We start from the raw sequence: 8936 nt of genomic DNA, 5'->3' as shown, positions 1-8936 counted from the left end.
ACTAAGAGAATTGGCTCTAAATATACATACTCTATACTCTGTTAGGATCTAGTTTGCTTTCTCTTTTGCTCTTCCTCTCTCTACACATGTTTCCTCTTCCAGATTCCACTTCAAATGCAATTTTGGCTCTCTCTATTCTATGTTCTCTGGGCTTGAACTGCCTGTGTTGCTCATACTTTGCATGTTCTGAAATACCATGCCCTGCTTTACCATAACTTTGAATAAAGAACTGTTATTAATAAGGAAAGTTAGCTTAAGAAGAGAGCCATCTCCAAAAGAAGAGCAAAACCAGTTCTTTTTCCAAGCCATAAGGAAATTTGAAAGGAAGAAAAAAACTAGGTTTAAAAACAAAAAAAAACAAAAACAAAAGGAAACTCAGAAATACATGATTTCCAGATTTATGCACATGTATCTCTCATCTTGCCTCCTTTGATTGGATATTTTTTGGGGGGACATGGGCATGTGATAATGTCTTTTTATTAGCGCTAAGGACTCTCACAGAGCCCCTTTCTAGCTACTAGAGGGAGGTAATGTAAACGAAAAATAGGAGAAACCAAAAAGTTAATAGTAAAAGTTAATATTCAGAGGAAGAAAGAATAAGCTGTTACTGCAATCATCAACCTGATGTATTAAGTGTAACTTGTAGTCTGGAAAGAGTGGTTTCAACTACAAGATTACCCTGGATTTCCTCCTTTTAAATCTCTTATCACCTTGTATAATTGTTTCTATGTATTTAATTTTTCAACTTAGTTACTTAAAGAGTTCATAGACTGTGTAAAATGAATATTCTTTTTCAACAAACATTAATTGAATAGGGAAGACTGAATGTGTGAGTGTTAAGAAAAAGAATAACAGTTAAGGGTTTAAAGTTTTGTTGATTAAGGAGGGCACATGATGTGATGAGCACTGGGTGTTATACTATATGTTCACAAATTGAATTTAAATTAAAAAAAATAAAGTCTTGTTGACTTGGGAAATGTTCATTTAAAAAAAGGTAGCGTCTGATGAATGTCAAGTGGGATTCGTAGGAGGTAAAGAAGCTACCAAAGTTAGTCACCTCTCACAGCTGGGAAGGGTAAAGAAAGTATGGGTCTCTTATATATCTCTGCTATTGCTCCTGAAGAACTCCAGCCCCCAAAAAATCATGCTACTGTGTGCACCCTTGAGAGGGACTCAGAGCCCCTCGGTCTGTTTACCTTCTGGCTTCCCAAATACCATTAGCACCCCCAAAATGGAGCATGTGGGGTTCTGAAAGCAATGACATACTTGAGACTTTCTAGTTTTCAGAGTAAAAGATTCAGCAGACAGAGTGTGTTCAATTTTGTCACTTCTCAACTGATCTAGGCTCCTTCTCCCAATGCTAACTCAGAAGCCACGATTTCCTATGCTGTGTTGAAATGCAAGCATGGTGTGCCTAAAGAGGATACAGGGGTTTTTTTCACAGCAGGATGGGCTGCCTGGAAGGAAGAAGAATAAGAAACCAGGAATCCTACTAAGGTGGGGCAGATGCTTCAGCTGCAACTATGATCAGAGTGGGGCAGGGAGGCCCAGAAAAGCAGGGTGTGGTATTTACAGAATAAAGCAGCAGAAAGCAGTGACCCCATCAGTGCTAATTGCAATAAGACCTAAGTCTCCATCAGTGAAGGCAGAGCTGGATAACTAACATCTCAATTTTTATAAACTTCTAATTGAGTGCTTAATATTCATTCATTCAATCATTCATTCATCCAATCTATATTTAATGATCCCTCTGGGGATCTAAGGAAGGAACAATATAAAATGTATCATGTGCTACAATAGAAATTAATAAGTACAATGGGAACAGAAATAAAGGAATGCATAATTTTGCCTCAGGGAGGGAGCCAGGGAATGTTCTATAAGGGATGTGACCGTTGAACTAGATATTAAAAGATGATGGGCTTTCACAGGAGGAGGAGAGAGGGCATCTTAGAGGGTTCTGAGTGAAAATTGGATTATTTAGTTTTGCACACACTATTGAAACGTGGACTTCTTGACTGCTTATCAGTTGTGTGGCTTCACAGGATTTTCGTAAGGAATATGAAACATGTGAACAATGTTTGAGCCATTTAATATTCATAAATTTACCATTATTTGCCAGGTAACATGCTGGAAAAATCAGTCTCTGAGGTTCAAGAGAAACTATATTGAGGTATCAAATATAAATGACAGATTTGGTCGAAAAAATATAATTTACTGAAACAGATGTAAAGGAGGAAGAAAGTAGGCAGTTAAAGCTTTTACTTTGTCCCCTTGGTGTAGCCTCAATCTAGGTTTTGGGCAGATTTACCGTTTTACCCAGAGATGGTCTCACAATGGAACTTAATAAACATTTGATGAGATAATAGTGATTGGTAACAATAAAAAAGTTGATGATGACCAACAATGGTAATACTGTTATTACACATAGTATCATTTCATGATCTGTATCTTTCCTGCTTTTCCATCTCTTCCCATGTAAAGAGGACGGCTCAATTCCTGATGGATCAGCTGTCCTTAGATGAGTGAATTGTCAGGCCTTTCTTAGGATCCAAATCCACTCAACTAATCTAAATCCCCTCAGACACAAGTAGCCTTAGGAAAACCTAAAGTTTGAGCTAATTGGGTTGTATTGTATATAAGTAATTCAGATGAGGTATTGAAAACAAGATTTTAGAGTTTACAGAGGATACTAAAACTGGAGGCTGAGCAAATAATGAGGAACAAAACAATCAGACTCAAAAGGATTTGGATTGTATAAGTAATTGGATCAGCAGATGGCAAACGCAGTTCAGTACAGGAAAATGTAAAATAGACTTGAAGCAAAAGAAACAAACTAGAGAATGTGCGCTAAATGGAACAATCATCCAGAACGCTGACCAGGAAATGGAAAGGAGGGGCTATTAAAAAACATAAATCATGGCAACTCTTAGCTTATGGCTAATTCTGTTGCTTTAGCATCCTATCAGAAAGAATGTGCATGCATATTATCTATAGTGGGAGCTGACTGTACCCTATGGGAACTAGCAGTATGCTCCACGTTTCAATTACTTCACCACTCAGTTTTGTAGAGGCACCTTTCAAAAATTCTTAAGGTGTTACTTTTTTGAATGCAAATCTTTCTCCTTTTTTGTTTAGGCTTATGCTCATTATTCTATAATTATCCTTCTCAGACATTGCTGGAAAGATTCAGAACAATGTTTTCAGGATAGTTTACTAATTACCCTATATTTCACCATGTCAGAAAATCCCCAGGAGGATCCACATCCAGGTATCACACTCCCCATTTGCCCCATTCCCTGAAGATACAATGTATACTTTGCAGGGGTGAGAGATCAACTGTTCAGTGAGGCAGAGGGAGAGGCAATACATTTGAAATTCTCTGTGTGCCTGTAAGAATTACCTGGGCAGCTAGTTTAAAAATGGAAACACCTAAATTCCTCCTCCAGAGGTAGACACAGGCCAAACAAGAGGGGGCCTGGCAATCGGCACATTGATGAAGCATTTTGGTGATGCTCGGTTGGAATTGGGAGACATTTTGAGAAACACTGGGTAGAAGGGGTGGGGGAAAGAAAGAACACCAGTCCTGCTCCTTCCTCATCTAACTGAATGATTAACTTATGGACAGTCAAACTGCTCAGGCCTCATGTTCTTTACCTAGAAAATGAGTATATTGTCTGTCCAGCATACCTGGCACAGGAGCAAGTTAAATAATGTCTGAAACCTTATTGCATACAAATATAAACCTAAGGTAAAATGCTTGCCAAAATGTAATGTGTACTATTGTGATCCCACAATAACATGCTTTTAAATGGATGACTGAGGCAGCCATCTATACCCAGCCGGAGTTAGATTTTTCTTTTTATCTGTTGCCACAGGAATTCTCACCCATAGCTGATCTCTGCAACCAAATAGGTACTGAAAGTAGTAGGTGTTTTCCTTTGTGTACTCTTTAAAAGTGCTAACAGAAGGTCACTGTGTCCCCATGGTTTTGTTACTCCCAGGGAGCAACGTTTTGAATAGCAGTCTTCAGGGTTTAGATTCAGTTGCATACCCTATGGCCACTGGTACTCAACTCCAGCTTTTGTTGTTGAGAATGAAAATGACTTCTGCTGGCCTGACAACGCACATGATAATCACCCTTTCATCGTCTACTACTGAGGTCAGTGTCTCATCTACAGAGAGTACAACGAACTGGTCTGTTTACAAATCAGAGTGAGTCCACTGAGCAAAGTATCCTGTGAAATCAATTGATCTTGCCAATATGTAAAAATGCCTATACTTCTTTACGTATTGAAATTTCTGTATTATCCAGGCACTCTCCTCCAGCGTGTGTCAGTTGGGTCAAATTAAACAATGATAAACCCAGAAGCCATATGAAACAGCTAAACTGAGGCATCCAAAGACACTGTCCTCTAGGCTGAGAGTCACGATAGACACACAGGAGAGTGTATGCAGAGCTTCTTCACGCTGGTCTTGGTTCCATAAGCCTCTCTTTGGAATAGTCAGTGAACACAGCTACCGTGTAATTAGCTGAGCAACATAAGTAAGGTGTTTAAAAATATTTTTTCAGGTGCTTTTTTGTATTCATGATAGATTCTCAACACCAAAAATCAATCTCAATCAAAGCAGCAACTGAGTTTATCATAAATTAACATGAAAAGGTTTTCTACTGAGTAGATGGTTAATTACTATCTAATTTGAATAATTTTGCATATTAATGAGAAATGAATGAAATTCATTTTTAGATTTTTAACTTCAGCTGAGAAACCCACGGAGATAATGGAGCCTTTTTAAGAGGCATGTGATCTCTGTTACTAAAGGAGATACGGATTTTTTTTTTTTTTTTAGTTTACTGACTTGTTTTAAGTTGATTAATGGATTAGTGTTTTGCCATTAATAAACTATATCCAAATGAAAGACAACTTCATTATTTGACTCCGTAGCCCCTAGCTGCCTGCCAGGTAAGAAAAATGGAAAATAGATGAAGAGTTTGCTAAAGAAAAATATAACCTTGCACAGTCCTTCACAATGTCTGGATGGAGACATTTGTATGTTTCTGATTGTGAATGGATTTTTATAACTTGTAATGTTTTTCTATCACATAAAGTTCTCTCTATATATTGTTTACAAATGATATTTAGGTTTAGAATATACATATTGAGCTGAAGTAGGGGTACATTCTTAAAACTATTACTATATTCTCCAATTTGAAAAGTGACTGACAATCGCCTCAGGCCTCAGAAATTATAGCTAGCCAGGAGTCGAAAGTCACTTTTATAAAGTATCCTTGAAACCTTTTTTAGCATTGCAAACAAAGAATAATAATTCTTATATTTTTTATAAGAAAAATTGTTTAAAGTACTACTTGCCTCCTTTTCTTTTACATACAATTTTTATTTCATACTCAACACTTCCTTATTTGAGACACGCTTACAGATTATCTTTCTTTCCCTCTTTGGGCAGGATCTGCCTTATCCAATAATTCCAGTGCATTCAATTGGGTCCAGCCAGTGTTTATTGCGGCCTAATGCAGAGCAGTCATGATGAATGAAATTGGATAAGTATTTTTATACTTTCAAAACTTCATCCAGGATAGATAGTATAACAAGGTATTGTTTTTTACGGTTCATGTTCAACTTTAGGGAATTGGCTATTTTAGTCATGTTGTTACCACATTAGCCCAACAATGATTTTGAAAGGCCTCAGATAAACAGGAACATTCTTGCGGATAAATTGCTTGGCATTGCATTTTATCAAAAGAGTGAGGTTTGGATTGGACTCTTGTAATGTCAGTTGGGCACAGAGGCCTCCAAGAATGATTATAGAGTTCAAGAGATGCTTTTGGATTAACTCAACAAAAGAGGAAAAGGTAGGAAAGAGTTTTCTCTCTGGGTCTGGAGAACCTATCTTTTACATTAAAAAAGGTCCAAGAGCATGAGACCAGTCATACCTGGAAAAGAAATGACTACTTCTACAGTCACTCCCAGACTTGTTCCATTCGCTAGTCCCCTACCATCATGGTCAGGACCTTCTTGGCCAGCAAGTGAAGAGGATTTTACTAATACACGGGTGATAGACTCTAAAAGTGGCATTGACAATACATCTGAAGAAAAGTCTGGAAAAGAGGCAAGCCATTTAAAAAAGAACTAAAAACCTTGATGTTTCCAATTGAGCCATATGCCAGGGTAACTCTCAGGATAAGAAATGAACTATATTTTATATGCACAAAGTAGGATTTTTTAACAAAAATATGAAATCAAGAGTGGCATTAGCATGAGCTGTCCACTCCCCCTCTCCTCCTTCTGGTCTCTTCCAGTCTCTTTTGCCAAAGAACTGAGAATGAATTTTTGAGAGCCAAGGATATGGAAAGGAAGACAAAATAAAGCTGGGAGAATTTTGGCGGAATTACATGCTTAACATACTGCACCATTTCTTTAATATATTTAAATAGTCCTGTGTCATCAGTTGGTGGCTTTCCTTTTCGACAATTTGCAATATATTTTGTTTTTCCTTAATTAAGCTTCACATGCTGGAATTAATTACTGCTGGGTAGTTGAAATCTGGTGGTCTAATTTTCAACTTCAGTTAATAGAGCTCAAAGTTTACATTCACCTCTGAAATTACCAACCTTACCAAATTATATTTGTCTACTTACATCTTCTAGATCATGAATATAGAGGGCAGCTGCAAGTGGCTTTTCATGTGTGACTCATGAGTCCATCCCTCTATTTATAGTGAAACTGTTTATCATATGCAAGAACTCTATATTTCAGGATTACATGTTAAACATAAAAGGGACATGTGTACCCCCCACACATTCAAAACCATCCCTTTTCCCAGCCATTAAAATAAAGCTATATTAAAATTCCATTTGTCAAAAAGATAATGTGAAAATAATGAAGATAAGAAACTCACTGTGCCAGCTTGGGATAGCTTGGAACTATCCAGATACCATTACTTAAAATTACATGTTCAAGGATTTGGGAAACTTTAGTAATTAATTGGTCCAAAGGTGGAAACCAGCCAAAAGTCCACAGTTTGCATCTAGAATGCCCAGTGTTAGATGATAAAATGCATGCATGCACACCCCTACATAATGAATGGCTCTCACATGCCTGGTGAGGCAAAATTTCCTTGTTTTGCAGATGAATATATGAACGCTCAGTGATATTAACTAAGATTACTCTGTGAATAACTGGTCTTCAACTTTTGGTTATCTGAAATCACAGCCTGAGTTACTTTAATTTCTACCACAGGTATCTATTTTAAAAATAGGATAGGAAGAAATGGAGGCAAGAGGGTGGAGGAGGCTGATCAAAAGAAAGAGGGAACAGGACCCACACTAACATCTCTGCCTTTCTCTTTTCTACACATTGTTTTTTTGTATTTCAACCTGTTCTGTCCCATGCCATCAGTATTTTCTTTCTCTAATCTACCTAGGTAGCTGGGTTATTAATTAACTTTAAGGCATAAATGATCCTCAACTTAATTTTAGTAGATAATGTTTATATACCTAATCAAGACCTACAGGTTTGCCAACTAGTCAAATGTGCTCCAGAGATCCTATATTCTACATCATTGCCTGTGCTCGTTTCACCTTCTCATTCACCTTCTCATTTCACCTTCTCATTTAGCCTTCTACATTGGTTCACACACTCACTCAGTTAGCTTTACGATAGCCTTTATGAAGCAGGCACTACTCTGATCTTTATTTTACAAATGAGGAAATAGAGGCTCAGAGAACTCAAGTGACTTCCACAAGTGACAGAGCTAGGTTCTGAATTGACATCTCTTGGATTTCAGAGACAGAGAGTTACTCCCTTCTTTGACAAATGGCTCTGCCCTACCCGTATGAGCTGGATATCCTTGGGCAGGATATTTCATTAGTTGAGTGCATCAATTTCCTCCTTATTTGTCTAATGGGAATAGTGACCACAAAATTTTTTTTAAATTTTTACCATTAAATAATATCATACACACAAAAGTTTTTGATATAATACTATTACTATCAACATTGGGTTAAGGAGGGTGAATTGATACAGGGAATCTTCAAAACTTATGGACTAACCTGGAGTTAAAATCAGGTGCTTATAAGACTATGGCTCTTGGGGCAGGCGGGTCTTACAACTGAAACTTTGCAGTGGAGGTATTTCCCCATTTAGTGGGAGGGCTTGTTAGTATTATGAGTCGTGTGTGCAGCTTTAACTTCTTATGACAAATAGAGCTTATCACACAGATGGCTGCATGGTGAAGCTTCAGACAGAAAGTGGAATTCACTTTTGTTCATCAAGAGGTTTGGTCACCCTCATTATGCCATTTCTATCTGGGAGAAGTAGAGTTTGGCACAGCGGAAATCTTTTCAGGTGCATTCTTGTTTCTATGTTATTAAATAGAATGTTTCTATTTATTTTACCACCCTAGTGTATGTATATCTACACACACACATACATATACATGAATGTGTTTTGTCTCTTTTCTTTGTTTTTTTGGCCCCTTCATTAGGTTTCTTTAAATATATGGTAATATATATGCCAATGAAACTTGGTCACCATGAAGGCAAATCTCTTCAAGTAATCCCAGGCCTGATCTTCAGAAACAAAATAATAGAATTATAGTTGTTAGGCTATAAATGCTTTCGTGTTTGCAAAGTGTTCTTAGATTTATGTAGAATCATGTGTAGTGAGTTACTGTAAAGCTTTATGATCACCGGAACTCACATTAATGTATTTTGGTTGGTTTTTAATCTCATTGTCAACTGAAACATACATTTGGTCTTCTTGGTTTTGAATTAACTATTCCTATTGGGAGACAGAAAACTTCTAAAGAACCACCATTTTATTTTGCTATTTCAAATTTTGTCTTTTTTATCTAAATATTTATTATATACAGTTCATTTTATAGTGCAGTTGTCAGTGCAACATACTTTCGGTAACTTG

This window comes from Canis lupus, chromosome 10, assembly GCF_011100685.1.
Source record: "Canis lupus familiaris isolate Mischka breed German Shepherd chromosome 10, alternate assembly UU_Cfam_GSD_1.0, whole genome shotgun sequence".
In the NCBI taxonomy this organism is placed as follows: Eukaryota; Metazoa; Chordata; class Mammalia; order Carnivora; family Canidae; genus Canis; species Canis lupus.
This window is presented reverse-complemented; position numbering follows the sequence as displayed.